Source organism: Bombina bombina, chromosome 4 (genome assembly GCF_027579735.1).
Source record: "Bombina bombina isolate aBomBom1 chromosome 4, aBomBom1.pri, whole genome shotgun sequence".
Classification (NCBI taxonomy): domain Eukaryota; kingdom Metazoa; phylum Chordata; class Amphibia; order Anura; family Bombinatoridae; genus Bombina; species Bombina bombina.
The window spans coordinates 557154189-557174860 of record NC_069502.1 but is presented as its reverse complement, the minus strand read 5'-3'; the positions used below and the strand labels follow the sequence as shown (position 1 = coordinate 557174860).

At 40.2% G+C, this 20672-nt stretch overlaps 1 protein-coding gene across 1 annotated transcript in view; it reads left to right on the top strand.

The window, feature by feature from the left end:
- CGA (glycoprotein hormones, alpha polypeptide) overlaps positions 1–20672 on the top strand; it is a 95185-nt gene that overhangs the window by 52070 nt on the left and 22443 nt on the right. The window lies entirely within an intron of this gene.

The following is a 20672-nucleotide window of genomic DNA, read 5'->3' as shown; positions in this document are numbered from 1 at the left end:
GCGACCTCCAAGGGCCTCAAATTATGGTAAGTCACCCCCCGACTATGTAGTAAGGTCTCAGTGTATAAAGCAGAGTGCTGCAGCAGATTCAATGTTTCACACTAACCATAACAAGCAGGGTAGATGCGGATTTGCCGGGCGTATTTAGGCCTCGTGTAGCGTGTCTCCGTCTTTGCTGCCAGTGGTTCTGTTGTCCAGTATCTCTCTCCGGAATAGCCCCGAGCTGAGGTGTCCTACTTTGAGGGTAAACAAGCTGAGTCCGGTCTTTCGGTATCTGCAGTGTGGAGGAGTGTGGCGCCTTGCCACTTCGTGTAACGGCTCCGCCGCTTGTTGCGTCCGGTGGAAAGGGCGGATGGAAAAGCCCTTCACAAAATACCTTTTGCTGGCGATAGCTAGTATTAGCTCTCCCAGAGTGAGGAGAAGTCGTGGGGTACTAGAACGGTCCGTTTTTAAGGGAGAAAGCAGAGTTTTAACTGATGTTGGAGCGGAGCTCCTTCTGCATGCGACCGTCCTGTAGACCCGCCCACCGGAACTCCACTTTGTTTATTTTTAATGTAAAAGAGCTGATTTCTTTAGGGCAACACCCTACAAAAAGCCATTTTAAAGGCTATTGGTAGTTTAGTATTAGATAAGGGGGTGTTTTTATTTTGGAGGTTTTTTTTAATTTTATAAGGGTATTAGTTTAGGTTTCATTTTATTATTTTGATAGCTTTGTTTATTTTTTTCTGTATTTTTACTTTTTTATTTTTTGTAGCTTGGGGGGTTTCATTTTTAACACACATACTGCCCTCTGGGCAGGCTTATCAACTAGTTAATTAATAAATACATATGGAATGGGAAGCATCCCAGAGTTGCAAAATCCACATTATATCTTCCCAAATCAAAAGGCAGACTAGGCGTACTATGCCTATTAAAATATAGACTAGCAACGATACTTTAAAGAATAGTAAATTGTTGCCAAAATGACATGCATAAGGAGTGGGTGTTTTTTGGAGCACCTCTTACTTAAAGGAGTACTAAACCCAATTTATTCCTTTAATGATTCAGATAGAGCATGCAATTTTAAGCAACTTTCTAATTTACTCCTATTATCAATTATTCTTCATTCTCTTACTTTATTTAAAAAGCAGGAATGTAAAGCTTAGGAGCCAGTCCATTTTTGGTTCAGAACCTTATTTACGCTTGCTTATTGGTGGCTAAGTGTAGCCACCAATAAGCAAGTGCTATCCAGGGTGCTGAACCTAAAATGGGCCAGCTCCTTAGCTTTACATTACTGCTTTTTAAATAAAGATAGCAAGAGAACAAATTAAAAATGGATGTGGAGTAAAATAGAAAGTTGCTTTAAATTACATGCTCTTTCTGAATCATGAAAGAAAAAATTTGGGTATTAGTATCCCTTTTAAGAGACACAATTACCCAGCAGTTGCTGGCTACTCAGATCCAATAATTGATATAGTATTCCATATGTAGAACAACATCTTAAAACTCCAAAGCCCCATATCTACTATTCCATCATCAAAATACACCAATTCTCACGGATACCGCACTACCTTTTAGTGAAACATTTTAGTTTAATGGAATCCCATCTGTTACAGAAGCATTAGTTATTTTGTTGTGAAGAGCTTATTTCTCAGCAGCAATGCCTGAACCAGCAAGCCAGCGCCTAAGAAGGGCTCCAAGAAAACCGTAACAAGTATCATTTCATAAAGAGTTAACTCTTTTTTTTCAGCTTTTAGAAACTATTGTCTAATCACCTCTGGAGCCAGACTGCTAATTGATAAGATGAACTTGTAAACTTGTTATCTTAAGTACTGTAATCCTATTGTGGCCTGTCAAAGGACAGTGCTCTCTATCTAAATGTGTGATGGGGGATTTTGTGCTTCCCCCCCTCTCCCCCTGGGAGTGCCCTGTGTGCATGTAACCTTAATAAAAAGCAGGCTGGGCATCCCAGTCCTGAGTTCTTGTTTGACCCTCAATCGCAGCGTTGACTCGTTTTTGTGGGCAGAAGGGTATCCTAGCGGTACTGCAGCTAAGGGAGATTATTCTATATTTGCGAGACTCATATAGAATACTATGGAAAGCAGCTTCTCCCCTCTTTAGCAATAGGGATCCAGGCTACTAAGCGGTCCATCTCTCAGCGAGACTAAGGGTAACCGTAACATTTGGCGGCAGCGGCGGGATTTTCCTGGATTTCCTAGGAGAGGTACAGAACGGATGGAGAGCGCTTACGAAAAATTGAAGCGTACAACCCAAAAGGATTTACTTGAAAGCAGAGGGGGGTACGCCAGCAACCGGCCGAGGAGAGAGCTGATCGCAGAATTGACCGAACTGGATCAGAGCTTCACAATGGCGGAAACACCGACCACGATTAGTGACGAAAAAACCAGGATTGTTCGGGAAAGGCTCTCATTATACGGGCCGAACCCCTCCATGGAATTGGTACAGCAGTTGATGGCGGAGGCGGACGAGGATATACGAGAGACTCGAGCCCACGAACTCAACCTAGCGAATGCACACCGCAATGCTGAAGCCCCGCAGGTAATCATCCCTGTCGAAAATGCTGGGAGGCCCAAGATACCCTATGCGGCATTTCGACCCTTCCTAGAGAGCGAGACAGGGATTGATGAATATTTGGCGGACTTCGAAAGGCAATGTGCCCTGCACCAGATTCCCAACAGAGAGTGGCCCACGATATTGTCTGGGAAACTATCCGGGCGAGCCCTGGAAGCCTTTCGTACTCTGGGTGCTGAGGAAGTGACACAGTATGAGCTAGTTAAGGAGACACTGTTGCGACGGTACGCTGTAACTCCGGACACGTATCGCCGACAGTTTCGGGGCACGGAAAAGAAGCCTAACGATACCCATATGGAATGGGCGCACCGAATGCGGAGAGCGGCAAATCACTGGCTGAGCGGAAGTAAAGCGGTGACTGGGGAGGAAATTTTACAATTGTTTCTCTTAGAACATTTTTATAATGGCATGGAACAGCAAGGGAAGGAATGGCTGCGAGACAGGCGGCCTTCTACCTTAGAAGAAGCAGCCAAATTGGCCGATGAACATTATGACTCCCGTCTTCACGAACCCATGAACTACCGAGCTCCAGCACGGGTCGAACCCAGAGAGGTTTACCGTGCACCCCCTCGTAATGAATTCCGAGCCCCGGTGCCCACAAGGCCCGTCCGACACTCAGGACCACCCAATAACAGCTCTGAGCGTCCCAGACCGACTTGCCACCGATGCAAGCAACCAGGGCATTTCATGGCTAGCTGCCCCCTTAATACGCACCAGACACCCAGGAATTACAATTACCCCTCTGGGTCCTATCGTCCGGCCCGGGCCCTCTGTGTTAACCAAGAGGCCCCTATGGAGGGATATGTGGGGCCGCTTCACGAGGCAGACCCTGTATATGCTGCCTCAGATAACCGCCAGCACCATCGGCAGAGGGTATGGCTCGAGGGGCGATCTACCGAGGGATTGCGAGACACAGGGGCTACTATCACGCTGGTACAGAGTCATTTGGTGCCAGAGCACAAGCGATCCGGACAGACTGTGGCCGTTAGAGTGGCGGGGGGGATGTGTACAAAATTCCAACAGCTAAAGTGCATCTTGATTGGGGAGCGGGAAAGGGGGCTGTGAACGTGGGCCTAATGGATAATTTACCTGCCGAAGTACTACTGGGCAACGATTTGGGCCCCATGACTTCTGCCTATGCTCCAGTATGCAACAACGAGGCGGACCCAGTGACTACACGGGCCCAAGCCCGGACGGAGCGAGAGCTCTCACCAGTGCGGGAGACACAGGTAAGACCTACCCCGACCTTGCCTGACAGGTTAGGCCCCATACCCTGGGACACCCCAGATGCTTTCGAGGCAGAGTCTAAGACTGACCCGACCTTACAAAAGTACCGGGAACGAGCAGAGACCGGAGGGGGCGGGGCAGATAACAAAACATTCTTATGGGAAAAAGGGAAACTATACCGCTGGACAGAGAAAAGGGGACAGCGTAGGCGACAGCTGGTAGTGCCCCACAAATACCGTCAAGAAATCCTCAAAATAGGCCACGACATCCCCTTAGCAGGCCACCTAGCCGTTACCCGTACCCTACACCGCATTACTCACACGTTCTTTTGGCCAGGGGTGCACGCTGACGTTAGAACTTACTGTAACACCTGCGATGTGTGTCAACGAGTAGGAAGGCGAGGCGATCACCCTAAAGCCCAGCTAGTAAATATGCCCATTGTAGAGGAACCCTTCAGCCGGGTTGCTATTGACCTAGTGGGACCACTGGCTACCCCTAGTCCCTCCGGTAAGCGATACATTCTTACCGTAGTGGACTACGCTACCAGGTACCCAGAGGCTGTCGCCCTATCCAACATACAAGCGGATACGGTAGCGAATGCACTAGTACAGGTGTTCTCCCGGGTAGGATTTCCAAAAGAAATCCTATCCGACCGAGGCACCCAATTTACGGCTGAATTGACCCAACAACTCTGGCAGGTTTGCAAAATTAAGTCCCTCCTGAGCTCCCCATACCACCCCCAGACGAACGGGCTGTGTGAGAGGTTCAATGGGACCCTCAAGCAAATGCTCAAGACGTTCACTCAGGAATACCGAGACTGGGAACGCTTCCTGCCGCACCTCCTATTTGCTTATCGGGAGGTGCCCCAGGAAACGACAGGGTTCTCTCCCTTCGAGTTGCTCTACGGAAGAAAGGTACGGGGACCCCTAAACCTGATCCGGGAGCACTGGGAGGGAGAGATGGAGGCTGACGGTGTCCCCATTGTGCCATACGTGCTGGAACTCAGGGACCGAATGGAGCAATTAGCCAAATCCGTGCGGGCTAATCTCCAGTTGGCCCAGAGAAGACAGAAAGTATGGTACGATCGGGGGGCCCGAAAGAGAATCTTCACCATAGGACAAAAGGTGTTAGTACTTAAGCCGGTGAAGACAGACAAATTGCAGGCGTCCTGGCAGGGTCCCTACCAGATTGTAGAGAAAAGGGGAGACACCACTTATGTGATAGCTAGCTGCCACGACAACAATCTTAGAAAGACATTCCATGTAAACATGCTCAAGGAATATTTTGAGCGACCAGAGAACGTGACGGCCGTATGTTGTTCCCCTCAGGAAGACCCCGACAGTTTACCCATTCCAGACCTATTAGAAAAGAGCCTCCCCACAGGTATAGTGGCGCAGGTTCAGATAGGGGACCGACTTAGCCCCACTGAAAGGGAGCAGCTCAACCAACTCCTCCAGTCTAAACACCTCACCTTCTCCCCGAAGCCAGGGTACACTACTTTAACCACCCACCAGGTAGATACTCCGGGACAAGCTCCCTTGCGCCAGGCTCCGTACCGAATCCCCGAAGCAGTTAGGACAGGAATGAAGAAGGAGATCGATGAGATGCTCCAGCTCAGGGTAATTGAGCCCTCCGATAGTCCCTGGGCCTCCCCAGTTGTCTTGGTGCCCAAGAAAGATGGGACCACCCGGTTCTGCGTAGACTATCGGAGGCTCAATGAAAATACCGTGACGGACGCTTACCCTATGCCCAGGGTAGACGAGCTACTCGATCGTATAGCCAGGGGAAATTACCTGACCACTATTGACCTCTGCAAAGGTTACTGGCAGATTCCCCTGGCCCCGGAGGCTATCCCCAAGTCGGCATTCGTCACCCCATTCGGCTTATATCAGTTTAGGGTAATGCCGTTTGGGATGAAGAATGCCCCAGCTACATTCCAGCGCTTGGTGGATAGGCTCCTGGATGGCTTCCAGAGTTTTGCTTGCGCCTACCTGGACGACATAGCGATCCACAGTGAGTCCTGGGAGGACCACTTAGCTCATGTGGGAATGGTTCTGGATCAGATCCGGGCTGCTGGCCTGACTCTGAAGCCAGAAAAATGCCACTTTGGGATGGCCGAGGTACAGTACCTGGGTCACCGGGTGGGGTGTGGAAAGCAGCGACCAGAGCCGGCCAAAATAGAAGCTGTCGCCAATTGGCCCACCCCCATCACTAAGACTCAGGTCCTAGCCTTCCTGGGCACGGCAGGGTACTATAGACGGTTCGTACCAGACTACAGCACACTTGCCAAACCCCTGACTGACTTGACCAAGAAGAACTTACCTCGACAGGTCCTGTGGTCTCCCCACTGTGAAACGGCTTTCCAGGCTCTCAAAAATGCTCTAATTAACGCTCCTGTCTTGGCGGCCCCAGCCCTTAACAAACGTTTTATCGTCCATACAGATGCTTCCATGTTCGGGCTGGGAGCCGTCCTCAGCCAAGTAGGCGAAGATGGAGGGGAGCATCCAGTTGCCTACATCAGCCGGAAGCTCCTGCCCCGCGAAGTCATCTATGCAGCGGTCGAAAAGGAGTGTTTGGCTTTGGTGTGGGCATTAAAGAAATTGACTCCCTATTTATATGGTCAGGAGTTCACTCTGGTCACCGACCATAACCCGTTGGTGTGGCTGAACCGGGTCTCTGGAGATAACGGCAGGCTATTACGTTGGAGCTTATCGTTGCAACCCTTCAATTTCACCATTACTTACAGACCTGGGAAACAGAATGGCAACGCCGACGGGTTGTCCAGACAAACCGACCTCAGCCCCGCATAATCAGCGGTCTGGACAGCCTTAGTCTGCCCCGAAAAGGGGTCAGACCGTGTCTGCCAGAGTGTTCCACAGAAAGGGAGCACTGTTACAGAAGCATTAGTTATTTTGTTGTGAAGAGCTTATTTCCCAGCAGCAATGCCTGAACCAGCAAGCCAGCGCCTAAGAAGGGCTCCAAGAAAACCGTAACAAGTATCATTTCATAAAGAGTTAACTCTTTTTTTTCAGCTTTTAGAAACTATTGTCTAATCACCTCTGGAGCCAGACTGCTAATTGATAAGATGAACTTGTAAACTTGTTATCTTAAGTACTGTAATCCTATTGTGGCCTGTCAAAGGACAGTGCTCTCTATCTAAATGTGTGATGGGGGATTTTGTGCTTCCCCCCCTCTCCCCCTGGGAGTGCCCTGTGTGCATGTAACCTTAATAAAAAGCAGGCTGGGCATCCCAGTCCTGAGTTCTTGTTTGACCCTCAATCGCAGCGTTGACTCGTTTTTGTGGGCAGAAGGGTATCCTAGCGGTACTGCAGCTAAGGGAGATTATTCTATATTTGCGAGACTCATATAGAATACTATGGAAAGCAGCTTCTCCCCTCTTTAGCAATAGGGATCCAGGCTACTAAGCGGTCCATCTCTCAGCGAGACTAAGGGTAACCGTAACACCATCTATTTATTGGGGTACCTTAATTCCTTTTGGCTGAATTTTTCAAAATCAGCCAATAGGATGAGAGCTAGTGAAAGTTTATTGGCTGATTTAAACAGACAATAGCATTTTAGTAGCTCTAATCCTATTGGCTGTTTTGAAAAATTCAGCAGCCAATAGGATGAGAGTTACTGAAATCTTATTGGCTGATTTGAACAGCCAATAGGATTTTAGTAGCTCTAATCTTATTGGCTGTTTTGAAAAAATTTTTGGGGGGGGGTTGTTTTTTTAGATTAGGGTTTTTTTGGGGGCAAATTGCAAAAGCACTGAATATCTTTTTAAGGGCAGTGAAAAAGAACTGAATGCCCTTTTAAGGGTAATGCGCATACAAATGCCCCTTTAGGGGCAATAGGTAGTTTAGGTTTATTAGTGTTAGTTTTTATTTTATTTTGGGGGGTTTGGTGTGTGGGGGGTTTTACTGTTAGGGGGGACTTTGTTTATTTTTAATGTAAAAGAGCTGATTTCTTTAGGGCAACACCCTACAAAAAGCCCTTTTAAAGGCTATTGGTAGTTTAGTATTAGATAAGGGGGTGTTTTTATTTTGGAGGTTTTTTTTAATTTTATAAGGGTATTAGTTTAGGTTTCATTTTATTATTTTTGATAGCTTTGTTTATTTTTTTCTGTATTTTTACTTTTTTATTTTTTGTAGCTTGGGGGGTTTCATTTTTAACACACATACTGCCCTCTGGGCAGGCTTATCAACTAGTTAATTAATAAATACATATGGAATGGGAAGCATCCCAGAGTTGCAAAATCCACATTATATCTTCCCAAATCAAAAGGCAGACTAGGCGTACTATGCCTATTAAAATATAGACTAGCAACGATACTTTAAAGAATAGTAAATTGTTGCCAAAATGACATGCATAAGGAGTGGGTGTTTTTTGGAGCACCTCTTACTTAAAGGAGTACTAAACCCAATTTATTCCTTTAATGATTCAGATAGAGCATGCAATTTTAAGCAACTTTCTAATTTACTCCTATTATCAATTATTCTTCATTCTCTTACTTTATTTAAAAAGCAGGAATGTAAAGCTTAGGAGCCAGTCCATTTTTGGTTCAGAACCTTATTTACGCTTGCTTATTGGTGGCTAAGTGTAGCCACCAATAAGCAAGTGCTATCCAGGGTGCTGAACCTAAAATGGGCCAGCTCCTTAGCTTTACATTACTGCTTTTTAAATAAAGATAGCAAGAGAACAAATTAAAAATGGATGTGGAGTAAAATAGAAAGTTGCTTAAAATTACATGCTCTTTCTGAATCATGAAAGAAAAAATTTGGGTATTAGTATCCCTTTTAAGAGACACAATTACCCAGCAGTTGCTGGCTACTCAGATCTCACTAGCCTAAAACGAATGGAAATTATCCAATAATTGATATAGTATTCCATATGTAGAACAACATCTTAAAACTCCAAAGCCCCATATCTACTATTCCATCATCAAAATACACCAATTCTCACGGATACCGCACTACCTTTTAGTGAAACATTTTAGTTTAATGGAATCCCATCTATTACCAATGATTTACCTTTTTCATATGGTCTTAGACGGCGAATCCCGAAAAAATAAACTATACTTAGCGTTACCTGGACAGGGTGTATTTAAATGGACAATATCCTGTAAAATTGTTTTTACCTTAATGTGTTGGCAATTACTTTTTTTTTTACTAGTTGTAGAGTATAACATATATGAGAATTTACTTTTTAAGGTTTACTTGTGTATATGAATTAGCTAGTTTTGTGTTTTGAGGCCACAACCTAATAAAATGAGTTGAGCTTGTAGGTATAATCAGATCTCATTACTTTAATACATTGTGTACATATACCTGCATCTTTATCTTATATCTGTCCATAAACAAATCACCAATACTTGAAGAGAACAATGGAAAATTAACATTTTATTACCTTATCTCTTCTAAATACCCCACGAAGAGTGTAATTTCTTCTACTTGCTGTGTTTACACAGCTTGTTTATAGCTTGGCCCTAAGGCCAAAAACTTTCAGAATAGGTGGGGATACCACAGACTAATTCAACTATTTCAAATGCCAATATAAGGGTAGATGAGCTACTTGTAAATAATTTAATACAATCCAGCAGGGAACAAATTTCAGTTTACATTTTTTTGAGTAAACTGTCCCTTTAAGCATTGGTTCTAATATCTCCAACTCCAACATATTATTTCCACTTATCCAAACAAAAATAATATTTTTAGACATAGACTACCATTTAAACACTTATGCTTAGGAAATACACCTTCTAGAGGCATGATATCTTTATTATACGAACTATTAATTGCCCCACAAATTCCACATCTTCCTTCTTAAACTACCCTATGGAACCATGACAATGTCACCCCCCTCCACCAAGGAGTGGAATACTATTTTCCAGTTGGTGGCTAAAGCATATTTTTCAGCCTAAATTTTAGAAACCAATTATAAAGTCTTTATGAGGTGGTACCTGACCCCACACAGACTAATTACATTGTTTCCCACAACATCAGATAGGTACTGGAAGGGCTGTGGAGAAAACAGCACTTTTATACACACCTGGTGTTCCTGCTCTATTCTAGTACCCTTCTAGATCCAAGTAATAGAAGAAATTAAAACCTATTATCTATTAAGATTCACCCAGAACCCTCCATAACTCTCCTCCACAAACCGATTCCAAACCTTCCTAAATCATATACAGTTGAAATAAAAATTATTCAACCCCTATTGCAAATCAGGTTTATTGTCAACATTTATAGACTTTTATTGAACAAATCAAACAAAAACAATTGAAATAGCTCAACACAAAGAATGCTTCAAGTGGTTTCCCCAAATTCAACAGAAAATGCAACTTTTAATAAATTCTGCAGACTCAAATGATTCAATCCCTTCATGGCAAGCATCTTTAGTACTTAGTAGAGCACCATTTTGCTGTTATGACCTGCTGTAAACGAGATGCATAGCCGGACAACAGTTACTGGCAGCGTTCCTGAGGAATCTTAGCCCATTCCTCATGAGCAATGGCCTCCAGTTCAGAAATATTCTTTGGTTTGCATGCTGCAACTGCCTTCTTCAAATCCCGCCAGAGATTTTCTATGGGGTCCAAGTCAGGTGACTGTGATTGGCGCTGTAGAATCTTCCAGGACTTCTTCTGTAACCAAGCCTCAGTGGAATTTGAGGTATGCTTGGGATTATTGTCCTTTTGGAAGGTCCAATGACACCCAAGCTTCAGCTTCCTCACAGACGGCATGACGTTTTTTCCTAGGATTTTCTGATACTTCAATGAATCCATCTTGCCTTCCACATGCTGCAGGTTTTCAGTGCCAGAGGATGCAAAGCAGCCCCAGAGCATCACTAAAACATCACCATGCTTAACTATAGGCAGAGTATGCTTCATTCTTCTTCCTCCAGACACACCGCTGATCCATTGGGCAAAAAGTTCCAGTTTTGTTTCATCGCTTCCCAGAACAGAATTCCAAAACCTCTGTGGCTTATTTATATGATTTTGAGCATATTGGAGTCGACTTTTCTTGTGCTTTTGGGTCAGTAGTGGTGTACGTCTTGGAGTTCCAGCATGGTAACCTTCTGTGTTTAGTATGTGCCTTACTGTGCATACTTACCTAAAAGGTGGCGGACAAGTTAAGGAGCAGCGGTCTTACTACCACTGCTTCTTAACTTCAGACAGAGACAGCAGCATCCGCTGCTTGTTAAATCTAGCCCCACGTCTACGGACACATATATGTGATCATTTCAGTTTATACTTTTCTCAATTCATGTTTGATCACTATTTTATGTATTGTTAATTCACAAGGTCACAGAAGTGTTACATGTTTGCAGTTTTTTGCACAGTTTAAATAAAAGTTAAATAACAAATATAAGCTCCAAGATTGCGGTGCCCAGTATGAAGATGCAGAGCTTCACTAACTAATACTTGTAAGGGGTTGAAGTAAAACAATGACTTCGAGTACAGCTGCAGGCACAGAAGGAAGACAATAGCATGGTGAATAGTAACCATTATATTGTTGTTGTACTCAGAAGTTTAATGTCCCTTTAAGGATAGCTCTATTTATAGTATCAATGTTGGAAATACTGTGCGTAGAACATAATTCTGCCCTGGGTTATTTTCACATTAGGACCCTGATGTTCATGATTCTGATCTGTCTTCCTTGTTATGACCTCTGCTTGTTTATTGGATTTTGTTTCTTTCCTAACTCTCATCAGTGGTGTGAATTCTGGACTGTGTAACCTGTTGCTGACCTTTTTTGTCTGCTCCCCTTGTTTCACGCCCGGTTCCTGATTTTAGTTTTCTTCCTTATTTTTCTGTACAATTCTTCATCTTTGATGGATGTTTTTGGTTCTGTTTTCCTGCAAACAACTACGGCCTGCTTTTGACTATTGCCTGCAGTATATCTTCTGCAATACTGGTTCTAGCCTGCAAGCAAGGCAATATTCTTTTTACCTTACACTGAGGTAATTTTTCCAGGTACATTTGCAAATGTACCACATCAAGGCCTAGATTACAAGTAGAGTGCAAAATAATTAGTTATATTGTGCACTACCACCATTCAAGTTAAAGGGACAGTCTACATTATAATTTTTATTGTTTTAAAAGATAATCCCTTTATTACCCATTCCCCAGTTTTGCACAACCAACACAGTTATATTAATATACTTTATACCTCTGCGATTACTTTGTATCTAAGAACCTTCTTCCAGCCCCCTGATCATATGACTGTGATTATTAAAATCTATTGAGTTGCATTTAGTACTGTGTTGTGTTAACTCTTAAATAACTTCCCGGGCGTGAACACAATGTTATCTATATGGCTCACATGAACTAGCAGTCTTATGTTGTGAAAAGCAAATACAAAAGCATGTGCTTAAGAGGCTGTCAATAGAGCCTTTGAAAAACAGGCAGAAATTTAGAGGTTTAAATGTTATAAAGTATATTAATATAACAATGCTGGTTGTGCAAATCTGGATAATGGGTAGTAAAGGCTTTATCTATCTTTTTAAACAATAACAATTTTTGTGTATATTTTATTTTTTCCTCATGTTACAAGTTCAAAGTAATATGCACTCGAGTGAAAGCATAGGGTGCGCTAACACCTGGATGTCGGATAGCACGGGTGCAATAAATCCCTAACATCATAGACTTCTATGGGGGTGTGCTGAAAATCTTAATGGCTATGGCTCCATAGCTAAGCTGAAGGTGCGCTAATGCTTGAAGGCCTTTAAATAAATGGTATTAAGATAGCATTTTATCATTTAAAATCTTAAGAATGTTATGATAGTCTTGCTCTAGAAGTAGGGTATAATAACAACATTTGAATATTAAAGGGTCAGTAAACCTTAAAAAAAATGTTATATAATTCTGCACATAGTGCTGGCCCGATGCGCTCAGTAAAAACAACAGACCCGCTCAGCAGAGCCCAGAGAGCGGGTCTGTAAAACGGCGATATTTTTTAAAAATAAAAAGGCAATATTATGATTTAAAAAGTTTGGCTAATGTAATGTTATATAATTCTGCACTATGTGCAGAATTATATAACATTTTTTTTAAGGTTTACTGTCCCTTTAAGCCATGATCTGGATAGCCCTATTCTTTCCCCATATAAAATTAAACTAAAATTACTTAACAAAGCTGCAAAATTTTGATTTTGGACTGCAATACTGTATATTTTTAAAACACTTCACACATGCATACATGCACATTCATACATACACACATATACATACACACATATACATACACACATACTGTATACATACACACATATACATACACAAATATATACATACACACATATACATACACACATATATACTGTACATACACACATATACATACACACATACTGTATACATACACACATATACATACACAAATATATACATACACACATATACATACACACATATACATACACACATATATACTGTACATACACACATATACATACACACATACTGTATACATACACACATATATACATACACACATACATACACACATACTGTATACATACACACATATATACATACACACATATACATACACACATATATACTGTACATACACACATATACATACACACATACTGTATACATATACACATATACATACACACATATATACATACACACATATACATACACACATATATACATACACACAAATATACATACACATATATACTGTACATACACACATATAATACACACATACTGTATACATACACACATATACATACACACATATATACTGTACATACACACATATATATATATATATATACACACATACTGTATACATACACACATTCATACATACACACATATACATACACACATATACATACACACATATATACTGTGCATACACACATATACATACACACATACTGTATACATACACACATATACATACACACATTCATACATACACACATATACATACGCACATATATACATACACACATATACATACACACATATACATACACACATATATACTGTACATACACACATATACATACACACATACTGTATACATACACACATTTATACATACACACATACTGTATACATACACACAAATACATACACACATATACATGCACACATATATACTGTACATACACACATGTACACACACACACATACTGTATACATACACACATATACATACACACATATACATACACACATATACATACATACACATTCATACATACACACATATACATACACATTGATATATATTCTCACATATATCTACATAAACAAATACACACACATTTATATACACCTTTGAGCCCTTCCCAGTCCAACACCTTGTCATATGCATATACTATATCCCTTTAAATAATTTTAAAAACATTATCCCCCTCCCCCCCCAAAAAAAATTAAAAAAATGTTAATTTCCATTTAATATGTAAAAATATGAGTGAAATACCTTACTTTACAATATTTGTCATGTATTTTGTTAGGCATATATTCTAACTATAACACTCTACTTCGTGTCTCCAAGTATGCTAAATTTTCTTGTGCTCAAGTGCAACACATAACTCACCACCCTGTGTTATACATTAAAAGGACACTGAATCCAAATTTTTTCTTTCGTGATTCAGATAAAGCATACAATTTTAAGCAACTTTCTAATTTACTCCTATTATCAAATTTTCTTCATTCTCTTGGTATCTTTATTTGAAAAGCAAGAATGTAAATTTAGATGCCGGCCCATTTTTGGTGAATAACCTGGGTTATTCTTGCTGATTGGTGGATAAATTCATCCACCAATAAAAAAGTACTGTCCAGAGTCTGAACCAAAAAAGAAGCTTAGATGCCTTCTTTTTCAAATAAAAATAGCAAGTGACCGAAGAAAAATTGATAATAGGAGTAAATTAGAAAGTTGCTTAAAATTGCATGCTCAATCTGAATCACGAAAGAAAAAATTTGGGTTCAGTGTCCCTTTAAGGGCTAGATTACAAGCGGTGCACTAATGTTTGTGCACAAGCAATTTTGGGTTTTGGAACGAGACGGTAAGAGCTCTCATATTACAAGTTGAAAGCAAACGTGATCATGAGAGTGCAATCGCATTTTACGCTTGTCAGGTTAGCGCAACTGAGAAGTTTGTGTAAATGGTAGTGTGTTAAAAAAAAGTTGCACTAAACACAATCACCTAGATTACGAGTTTTGCGTTAGAAGCTGTGCGGTGCTAACGAGCAGTTTATGCTCACCGCTCACTTACAGACAGCGCTGGTATTACTGTTTTTTACAACCCAGACAAGAAGTGAGCGTTGAGCAAAATTTTGCTCCTTACCGCACTCCAATACCAGCGCTGCTTACGTTAGCGGTGAACTGGTGTAACGTGCACAATTTCCCCATAGGAATCAACGGGGAGAGTCGGCTGAAAAAAAGTCTAACACCTGCCAAAAAGCAGCGTAAAGCTCCTTAACGCAGCCCCATTGATTCCTATGGGGAAATACATTTTATGTCTACACCTAACACCCTAACATGAACCCTGAGTCTAAACACCCTTAATCTTACACTTATTAACCCCTAATCTGCCACCCCCGACATCGCTGCAACCTACATTATATTATTAATGCTTAATCTGCCTCTCCGGACACCGCTGCCACCTACATTATACTTATGAACCCCTAATCTGCTGCCCCCAACATCGCCGACACCTACATTATATTTATTAACCCCTAATCTGCCGCCTCCAACGTCGCCGCCACCTACCTACATTTATTAACCCCTAATCTGCTGCCCCCAACGTCTCCGCCACTATAATCAACATATTAACCCCTAAACCGCCACACTACCGCCTCACAAACATTAGTTAAATATTATTAACCCCTAATCTGCCGGCCCTAACATCAACGCCACATACCTACATTTATTAACACCTAATCTGCCGCCCCCAATGTTGCCGCCACTATATTAAAGTTATTAACCCCTAAACCTATGTCTAACCCTAAACCTAACACCCCCTAACTTAAATATAATTAAAAGAAATCAAAATAAAATTACTATAATTAATTAAATTATTCCTATTTAAAACTAAATACTTACCTGTAAAATAAACCCTAAGCTAGCTACAATATAACTGATAGTTACATTGTATCTAGCTTAGGGTTTATTATTATTTTACAGGCAAGTTTGTATTTATTTTAACTAGGTACAATAGTTATTAAATAATTATTAACTATTTAATAACCACCTAGCTAAAATATATACAAAAGTACCTGTAAAATAAAACCTAACCTAAGTTACAATTACACCTAACACTACACTATAATTAAATTATTTCCCTAAATTAAATACAATTAAATTAAATTATCTAAAGTACAAAAAAAACAAACACTAAATTACAGAAAATAATAAACAAATTACAAGATTTTTAAACTAATTACACCTAATCTAATTCCAGTAACAAAATAAAAAAGCCCCCCAAAATAAAAAAGCCCTACCCTACACTAAATTACACATAGCCCTTAAAAGGGCCTTTTGCGGGGCTTTGGCCCAAAGTAATCAGCTCTCTTACCTGTAAAAAAAATTACAAATCCCCCCCAACATTAAAACCCACCACTCACACAACCATCCCTACTCTAAAACCCACCCAAAACCCCCTTAAAAAAAACCTAACACTTATCCCTTGAAGATCACCTTACCGGGAGAAGTCTTCACCCAACCGGGCCAAAGTCCTCAATGAAGCCGGGAGAAGTCTTCATCCAAGCCAGGCGAAGTGATCCTCCAGACGGGCAGAAGTCTTCATCCAGACGGCATCCTATTAGCTGATTGCATCAGCCAATAGGATTTTTTCTACCTTAATTCTGATTGGCTGATAGAATTCTATCAGCCAATCGGAATTGAAGGGATGCCATCTTGGATGACGTCACTTTAAGGTGCCTTCATTCTGTGTTAGCCATCGATTGAAGAGCATGCTCCGCGTTGGATGTCTTGAAGATGGACCCGCTCCGCGCCGGATGGATGAAGATAGAAGATGCCATCTGGATGAAGACTTCTGCCCGTCTGGAGGACCACTTTGCCCGGCTTGGATGAAGACTTCTCCCGGCTTCGTTAAGGACTTCGGCCCGGTTGGGTGAAGACTTCTCCCAGTAAGGTGATCTTCAAGGGGTTAGTGTTAGGTTTTTTTAAGGGGGTATTGGGTGGGTTTTAGAGTAGGGCTGGTTGTGTGGGTGGTGGGTTTTTATGTTGGGGGGGGATTTGTAATTTGTTTTACAGGTAAGAGAGCTGATTACTTTGGGACAATGCCCCACAAAAGGCCCTTTTAAGGGCTATTTGTAATTTACTGTAGGGTAGGGCTTTTTTTATTTTGGGGGGGCTTTTTTATTTTGTTAGGGGGATTAGATTAGGTGTAATTAGTTTAAAAATCTTGTAATTTGTTTATTATTTTCTGTAATTTAGTGTTTGTTTTTTTGTACTTTAGATAATTTTATATCATTGTATTTAATTGTATTTAATTTAGGAAATTAATTTAATTATAGTGTAGTGTTAGGTGTAATTGTAACTTAGGCTAGGTTTTATTTTACAGGTAACTTTGTATTTATTTTAGCTAGGTAGTTATTAAATAGTTAATAACTATTTAGTAACTATTCTACCTAGTTAAAATAAATACAAACTGGCCTGTAAAATAAATATAAACCCGAAGATAGCTACAATGTAACTATTAGTTATATTGTAGCTAGCTTAGGGTTTATTTTATAGGTAAGTATTTAGTTTTAAATAGGAATTATTTAGTTAATGATAGGAATTTTATTTAGATTTTTTTAAATTATATTTAAGTTAGGGGGGGTTAGGGTTAGGTTTAGGGGTTAATAACTTTAGTATAGTGGCAGCGACGTTGGGGGCGGCAGATTAGGGTTTAATAAATGTAGGTAGGTGTCGGCGATGTTAGGGACGGCAGATTAGGGGTTAATAATATTTAACTAATGTTTGCGAGGCAGGAGTGCGGAGGTTTAGGGGTTAATATATTTATTATAGTGGTGGCGATGTCCGGTTCGGCAGATTAGAGGTTAAAAATTTAATTTTAGTGTTTGCGATGCTGGAGGGCCTCGATTTAGGGGTTAATAGGTAGTTTATGGGTGTTAGTGTACCTTTTAGAACTTTAGTTGTAGTGTAAAATGCTGTTGTAGTGTAAAACTCTTAACTACTGACTTTAAAATGCGGTACCAGTGTTGACAGGAGAGGGTCTACCGCTCACTTTTTGGCAGACTCGTAATACCTGCGCTATGCAAGTCCCATTGAAAAAAGAGGATACGCAATTGACGTAAATGGATTTGCGGTATTTCCAAGTCTGGCCAAAAAGTGAGCGGTACATCTGTACCTTCAAGACTCGTAATACCAGCGGGCGTTAAAAAGCAGCGTTGGGACCGGCCAACGCTGCTTTTTAAGCCTAACACAAGACTCGTAATCTAGCCGAATATAAATACATTGAAAATTACAGTTACACTCACATAAACACTATCTGCTAAAACTTAATTATATAAATATTAAAAACAAGTTATAAGGGCATTAAGATATGTGGTATGTGCAAAGGACTATATTGTATATATACATACATATGCATGTTTAAATATGTGTATTTAATATATATATATATATATATATATATATATATATATATATATATATATATATATATATATATGTGTGTGTGTACAGTATATATATAATACAGTATATATATATATATATATATATATATATATATATGTGTGTGTGTGTACATATGTACTTATGCATTTATGTTTTTTGCTGTGTATTTACTGTACATATTTCATATTCCAATGTTCTTTACATATAATTTTTATTATTAAATATATATCTCTTTATACATCTGATAATGTTTATGTAAAATAGATATATATATACCTATATTTCTATAGGAAAATATATATAGGTAGGTATATACAGATATATAAAGAAATATGTATTTACAATAAAAATAACATTTTGCTGTATGTGAAGAACATTGTAATGTGAAATATTAAAGGGACATTATACACTCCTTTTTTCTTTTAATAAATGTTTTGTAGATGATCTATTTATATAGCCCATAAAGTTTTTTTTAAAAAAAAATAAATGTATAGTTTTGCTTATTTTTAAATAACATTGCTCTGTTTTTTAGACTCCTAACCAAGCCCCAAAGTTTTATTTGAGTACTGTCAGCTACCTTCTCCAGCTTGCTCCTGTTTGTGTAAAGGGTCTTTCATATGCAAAAGAAGGGGGAGGGGGGAGTGTCTTATTTCCCACTTGCAGTGGGCTTTCCAACTACCTTTTCAACAGAGCCAAACTGACAGCTTCTAAGTAAGTTTTTAAACAGTTTTATACTGGATTTTTATATCAGTATCTGTGTATCTTATTTTTTTTATAGTAGTGTCTATTACATGCAGTTATATGAAAATGAGTGTATACTGTCCCTTTAAATACTGCTGTTGGGTTAGCACACAAGCAATAAGTGTTAGGTTTTTTTCCTCCATGCTGTCCATTAAAGTATAGGGGGTGAATGCTCTAGCACGGTAACAATATCCGAAACCTTTTTACTTTTGTCTTGTAAAACTGGAAGCCCGCAAAAGGCTTATTTCTAGCAAAGTTTATGCTCGTGCGCGAGAGCTAAATAGTGCGGCACTTGTATTCTAGCCCTAAAAGTATAGGCCGTGCTAAAAAAATGTCAGCCGCGTTAAGATTCTCTTGTAAATCTTTTTTACCATTCACTTGTAATACCAGATTTGATCTATTCTTAGGGCAGGGCCGCAATATGGATAGTGCAGCCTGCATTAGCAGTTGCGCTCCACTTGTAATCTAGGTCATAATGTAAAACAAACATTTCCAGTAGGTCACTTGTTAACTTCTAACTATTTTTTTTTTCCAAACTACTTGACACAGGCTCTTCTTGCAATTATTGTTTTTCCTGGTGTTTTTATAAAACAAGTTCCCCAGTATGCACATCCATGTTAGCAGGAGCTTGAGAAGTAAAACGTGAAATATTATACCTTTTATTCTCATATTACCGTAATATGTTAAATCTTTTCCTTGTAATGGCCCTTGAGTCTCAACATTAAAATAAATGAAAGAGATAAAATATTAGCCTATTTCCAACAGTGTGGGCCTGATGATCAAAAACTCTACATCAGTGTCCTGATTCCACATACCTTTGTGACCTCTTTTTTATGCTTGGTATGAAAATTCCTGAAGTAATATACAACAATAGCTGAACTTTTTGGCAAAATGACAAATATGTGCATCATTTATTACTGATTATACTCAAACTTAAAAGTGGTGTAAAACACACACACACTCTAATACAACACACACACACTCTCATACAACACACACACACTATCATACAACACACACACTCTCATACAACACACACACACACTCTCATACAACACACACACACTCTCATACAACACACACACTCTCATACAACACACACACACTCTAATACAACACACACACACTCTCATACAACACACACACTCTCATACAACACACACACACTCTAATATAACACACACACACTCTAATATAACACACACACACTCTCATACAACACACACACACACTCTCATACAACACACACACTCTCATACAACACACACACACTCTAATACAACACACACACACTCTCATACAACACACACACACACTCTAATACAACACACACACACACACACACTCTAATACAACACACACACACACTCTCATACAACACACACACACACTTTAATACAACACACACACACACACTCTCATACAACACACACACTCTCATACAACACACACACACTCTCATACAACACACACACACTCTCATACAACACACACACTCTCATACAACAAAC